The sequence below is a fragment of the Eurosta solidaginis genome, chromosome 3 (assembly GCF_040869045.1).
Source record: "Eurosta solidaginis isolate ZX-2024a chromosome 3, ASM4086904v1, whole genome shotgun sequence".
Lineage (NCBI taxonomy): Eukaryota > Metazoa > Arthropoda > Insecta > Diptera > Tephritidae > Eurosta > Eurosta solidaginis.
The window spans coordinates 181,712,424-181,718,690 of NC_090321.1; the positions used below are offsets into that span (position 1 = coordinate 181,712,424).

General features: G+C 33.2%; 2 long non-coding RNA genes across 3 annotated transcripts; one reads left to right on the top strand and one right to left on the bottom strand.

Annotated features, from left to right (window-relative positions):
- The first annotated feature begins 294 nt into the window (after window positions 1-294).
- Window positions 295-4,446, top strand: LOC137244727 (uncharacterized). The gene is made up of 3 exons (XR_010951181.1): window positions 295-2,192; window positions 2,252-2,476; window positions 2,531-4,446. It is a non-coding gene; the product is annotated as an uncharacterized lncRNA (long non-coding RNA).
- On the bottom strand, window positions 1,680-2,768 carry LOC137244726 (uncharacterized). 2 transcript variants are annotated; one of them, XR_010951180.1, is made up of 3 exons: window positions 2,702-2,768; window positions 2,275-2,637; window positions 1,680-2,211 (listed from the first exon to the last, which is right to left on the bottom strand). It is a non-coding gene; the product is annotated as an uncharacterized lncRNA (long non-coding RNA). The 2 variants fall into 2 exon arrangements; XR_010951179.1 differs by having other exon boundaries at window positions 1,680-2,219.
- Window positions 4,447-6,267: the final 1,821 nt, after the last annotated feature.

Genomic DNA, 6,267 nt, shown 5'->3' on the forward strand with positions numbered 1-6,267 from the left:
AAGGGAGCCATCTTTTTGGTTTTTTCGAATAACGGTAAATTGGAAATATCTCAAAAACGGTACCATAGAATCAAAAATGAACTCGATTTTCGAAATCAGGGGGTGGTTTTACATACGAATTTCATAACGGCGTTTCTGGTAAAGAGAAAAAGTTGAAATTCGTGGTCCAGTGTAATCAGTTGTAAGATTTTGACGTCTTTGACAACTACACCAACACAAGGTTGTAAACGGTAATGCCACAAAAAGTTGTTAGACTAGACGACTCAACCGACATTTTTTTGACAAGTTGAGTTGTAATCTGTAATACCAAATTGCGAAAATCAACTCAACCAGAGTTGAGTTGTGAGCCGTAATAGGGGAATTAACTTTCTGCTATTTACAATTTAAATAGTGGTAAGTACCTCAATATAGCTTACTCTGCGAAAAACTAAAGAAAATTGCTGCAACATATTTGAACAGCAATGGTAGAACCTATTATAAGGCGAAAAATTGAGTCTTGCGGCGGACGAGGGCAAGATGAAATACTTGCTGTCAGCAAAGAAAGAATGTGAATTCGAAGCTTTTAAGGACTTTGTCAATCTAAGAACCAGCATTATTAGCGAAAACAATGTTAACTTTGAAATTGAACGGAAACAACAAATGCTACCTCGTACTGAAAGGCAATTGCGAAGAAGAGTCCTCATACCCATGGTTCAACTATATGGTTGGCTCATCTCTACAGTAACATCATACCTTTGTTCAGATTGTCAAAATCTGCGTATTGGTGTTAGGCGAATGGAATGCAGAGAAAATATAGAAGTTTGCAATTTGCAATTCTTGGTGTTGTGGGAAAATAATACGCTAACTAATATGAGACTATTTTTTAATTAAAAATTTACCACCACGGCAGTAAATTATTATTAATATGTTGGTTACATATTACATTTGCCATCTCCTTTTTACAATTACAATACCAGTGAAATGAAAAAAATAAAATCAGCTGATGTGATGAGCCAACCATATAATTGAGCCATGATCATACCTGTCTGATGTGTGTATCAAAACTCGTCAATTAAATTCCTTTTTTATTTTCGGTATTTTAAGAAAAACCTTGCATGAATTTTGAAACAGAAGCTATGTAAATAATCTCAGAAACTCCGAAAATTTTACAAAGTTTCCAACCTCTTATTTCGATTTTTTTTTGAGTATTGGTTTTTACAAAAAATCAAAATTGATTGGGCTACGAAACTGCATAGTATGCAATTGAATGAACAAAGCAGTGCATACTCAAAAAAAATTCAGAGAGTTATGTAGATATGAAGTTCGAAACTTTAGTAATTGAATTTGCGAGTTGTTTTCAAAATAGGCTTTAAGATTAGTTTACATATGTAGTTTCAACTAAAAAATTCACAGAAGTTTTTTCATAAATTATTGAAAATCAAGTAAGGACGGGACTGTCTTCGGCTGTGCCGAAGACTTCATCACAGTAATCTTATCCCATTCGTAATATCAAAATAATCGGCTGTATAAGATAAAAAAATATATAGTGAACAGATGTACATACCTAAGCGATTTTTAAGATAAATAAAAAATAGGTAAGTACATTGTGTGAGGATGCAAAGTTTCACGGTTTTTGTGGTCTGCATGTAAAAACTATGACCATGAGTCACTTACTTTAACAATATATGACGTAAACGTAAGTATTTGATGAAATTTGAAGCTTCTAGCCGTTAAAAAGGGGGCAGAAATGACAGTTTATATGGGGTATGTACTATATATACCATCGATCTCTATGATTTTTTCAGACAATAATCACCCCTATTCTGCATTTCGATTACGTTCCCGTTCTACGCTCCGCTTCAATCGAAGTTTGGTATTCTGCATTACGACGGAATCGTAAAGAGAAGAGGAAGATCAAATGATTTTTCGAAATCAGCTGTTGGTACGGAATGTGTGAACATTGGAACAAAATAAATTAAAGAAAATTTGTAAAAAACACTGAAAAACGTTTATATTTTATTATCCACGACATTTTGTACAAAAAAAGCAATAGAATATATTGCCGCAGTGTTATATTTTTTTGAGTGAAGTGCTTTCATAATTGTAAGTGTGTTTTTGTCGTTCTTTTGGCCAATTCCCTGCCGTGGCCACCAAGTTTTGTTAAAACGGATTCCTGCACGAATATAGTTCACATTTTCTGAATTTTAAGGATGGTAATTTCATTGCACTGGCCTGAAATACTTTATAAAGGTTTATTTATTCTTTCCGCAAGGATTGTTTACGTTTTCGCTTTACCTTCCTCTACGCCGGCAGATTGCTTTGGCATATAACTGGACCCAACGAACAGACACAAATTATAGCTGTCTATTATAATGGAATCAATAGCCGCGGCATTATTTTTGGAGTTGGAAAGCAACGCATACGAAAATTGCCAGGCGAGAATGGAAAGGCAAATATTGCGAAATTTGTGTAATCCATTTGAGATGAGTGACGAATTGTAAGAAATTGAACTTAAAAGTGGTAAAGTTTAATGACTTATTTTTTTATTTAGGTTCAAAAAGAATTTTCGACTTAACAAGGATGCTTTCAAGTATATTTTAGATACTTTTGCGGGGCAAATACGTCCAAGGACTTCGACATCGACATGTTGTTTTTGACCTGAAAACATATAAAAAAACAATCATCATCAAGCCTTCTACGTTTCTTAACAAGTTTTACTTACATTTTTGTTAAAATTCTGTTATAAATTAATAAAAAAATAAAAAGGAAATATTTTTCCGCCAACTAATTTGCAACTTATAAAAACGGAACTACGATCGCAATGCAGAATACAAAAAATCGAACGATTCGAAGTTGGATCGAAAGAGATTGGAACACAGAATACCAAAATTGCCAAATCGAAAAAATTCCAATCCAAGTCAAAATGCAGAATAGGGCTGAATATATGCCATATACGTTAGCATATGGTGAAATTTGAAGGTTCTAGCTGTTAAAGTGGGGCAGAAATTACGAAAAGTTTCTTATATGAACAATCAGTTGTATGAGATATATACTAAATATACCACCGATATATACACTTTCAGACAACAATGAATGCTCTTTACGTAAGCATTCGGTGAAATTTGAAGCCGCCAGCTGTTAAAATGGCGCAGTAATTACGAAAAGCTTCTTATCTGAACGATCGGTTGTGGGGGATATATGCTATATATACGACCGATCTCATCCATTTTTTCAGACAACAATATGTGCAATATACGAAAGCATATGTTAAAGTTTGAAGCTTTCATCTGATAATTTGAGGAAGATATGACAAAAATCATCTTTACTGAAAAATCGGTTGTATGGGAGATATATGATATATTGGTCCGATCCCGCTCACCAAATTTTATTATGATATCTCAAAAGTTGAGAGATCAGTTTGCATACAAACAGACGGTCATGGCTACATCAACTCGGCTCTTCATCCTGATCATTTCGGTATACTTATTGGTGGTTCTATCTATTTTCATTTAAGGACTTACAATTTTGAGATTCGTGACGAAGTTAATATACCATTTCATGAAAGGTATAAAAAAGAATTTAACTGTCGAATTTTGATAAAACTTGACACCGCCATTTTTATCTTCGTTGATGCAGCTCGGCAACACCAAAAATTCGAAAACCTCTCACTGAAGGAACGTCTCTGTTAAGTAAAACTGGAAAGGTGCTAACTTTTGGAGCTGCAAAACTAACGTTAGTGGAGTAGTATTGAATTGTAAATTCAACTCCGAACAAAATGTGTTGAAAATAAATCAAATAAACGATTTTCTCTTTGATATGTATGCTAATACCAGGGTGAAAAATATTACTTATGTATATATTTTATTCCCGGTTGAAAAAGATGTACGGATGTCGCAAGAAGGTCAAAGTTACGACCTTTCTATGGAAATAAAAAAACTAAATTCATTTTGCAAATTTTTTTAATGATAATTATTATTTTTTAATTCTCTTTGATTGAAAGATTGTATTTTGTGTTTTTTTTTTTTTGGAATAGTAAGTAGAAAATTTTTCAGACAACCTTCCATAGCTGCGCAGATGGATCCATTTCGAAGGGTGCTAAGCCTTCATCATCAGTACGCTTTAGGCACGCTGCGCTAACCAGTTAGCTATGCAGCGGTGTTTTGTTTCACTGATAAATTTCTGCTTCTAGTTCCTCTTTACAAACTATATTTAATCAGCGTTGTGCCATCTGTTGCAAATTACTGCTAATGCTGGATTTGGATTTGTTTATTGTTAATTACTTTGTTTGACGTTCTCATGTGCTCTTTGTTTATTAACAATTGTTTTTGTTTTAATTGATAGAGGATTCAAAGTTCCATTCGAGCTCAAGGCCAGAACAATAATTTTTTTCTAATGATAATTATTGTTATTTTTTAATTTTTCTATTATTGAAAAATTGTATTTTTTTGCTAAATTAATTTTTCATAATTGAACACTATCAGCCCAATTCTAAACGAAAATTCCGTGCGAGTTTTTCGCTTCTCCCATTCCTCGTATTCTAAATAAAAATTCCTTGTGAGTTTTTTCACTTCTCCCTTTCCTCCTATTCTGAACAATGTTCGAAAAAGAGGAAACCGGTTATGGGAGAAAAGTAGGTATTATGAATGTGAGGGAGAGGGATATTTCTTTGCCATTTCATAGGAGTTTTATCACTAGTTAAATTAAAGGGAATGCATCAAAATAGTTAAAGGAAATTCGTTCTTTTAAGAAAGAACTCTTATTTGTACAAATTTGTGCTAAAATATGTATTTACATTCTACCACAATATTCTCACTGTTAATACAACAACAACAACTATTCTTTATTTTAAGTCGAAAAGTATATCATAAGCAACGGAAGAGCTCTTTGTATATTTGATGCAGCCATCCAGAAATTGCGCAAGGATTTTTTAAGAAGGCTTAAATAGATTTTGGCATATGTCGAAAGGCGAACTCAACTCGACGTGGCCGCCAGTCGGTGAAGATATCATGATGAAATTTGGCAGGAACGTTACTCTTATTACTATATGTCTGCTTAATAAAAATTAGCAAAAATTAGTCATACAAACACATTCCAGGGTTACCCTAGGTTCTTTTTACAACATGGTGATTTTCCCTTACTTTGTCTCCACAGCTCTCAACTGAGTATGTAATGTTCGGTTACACCCGAACTTAGCCTTCCTTACTTGTTTTTAATTAATTTTATTTTTTCCTCCAGTTCTTGAGCCATAACGAACGATACTAAAAGAAATTATCGAAATTAGTCAAATCGTTTTTGAATTTTATCGAGACTAATGCACATCATAGATATATAGACTACATATTTGCATTTGAAAATTAAAAATTTTGAGCAATTAAAAAAAATTTAAAAATACCTATTATATTTCGAGCGAAATAAAAAACTTGAAAAATAATAATAGTTTTTTAGATTTTTATAGTTAAAAAAAGGAACGTACTTCTTATGAAAGTGATATTATGTATGATTTTTATACCTTTCATGAAAATGAAATGGTATATTAACTTCGTCACGAATCTCAAAATTGTAAGTCCTTAAAGGAAAACAGGTAGGCCCACCAATAAGTACCCGAAAATGATCAGGGTGGAGAGCTGACTTGATGTGTCCGTCTGTTTGTTTGTATGCAAACTACTCACTCAATTTTTCAGATATCTTGATAAAATTTTTTGAGCGGGTATATTTAGGTGTACGATTAGACATTTGTCGGAACCGGCCGGATCGGACCACTATAGCATACATATATCCCCCATACAACCGATTTTTCAGAAAAGATGTTTTTTTTTTTCATATCTTTCTCAATTTATCAGATTAAAGCTTCAAACTTTACCATATGCTTTCGCATATTGCACATATTGTTGTCTGAAAAAATGGATGAGATCTGTCGTATATATAGCATATCTCCCCTTCAACCGATTGATCAGATAAGAAACTTTTCGTAATTTCTGCCCCATTTTAACAACTAGAAGCTTCAAATACTTACGCTTACGTCATATATTGTTGAAATACGTGATTCGTAGTCACAGTTTTTACATGCAGACCACAAAAAACGTGAAACTTTGCATCCTCACACAAAGTACCTACCTATTTTTTTATACTCAGCTGAGCAGAGCTCACAGAGAGTATATTAACTTTGTTCGCATAACGGTAATCCGCAACGGCATAAACTAATCGATATAGATATAGACTTCTATATATCAAAATGATTTGGGTGAAAAAAGAAATTCATTTAGCCATGTCCGTCCATCCGTCTGTCCG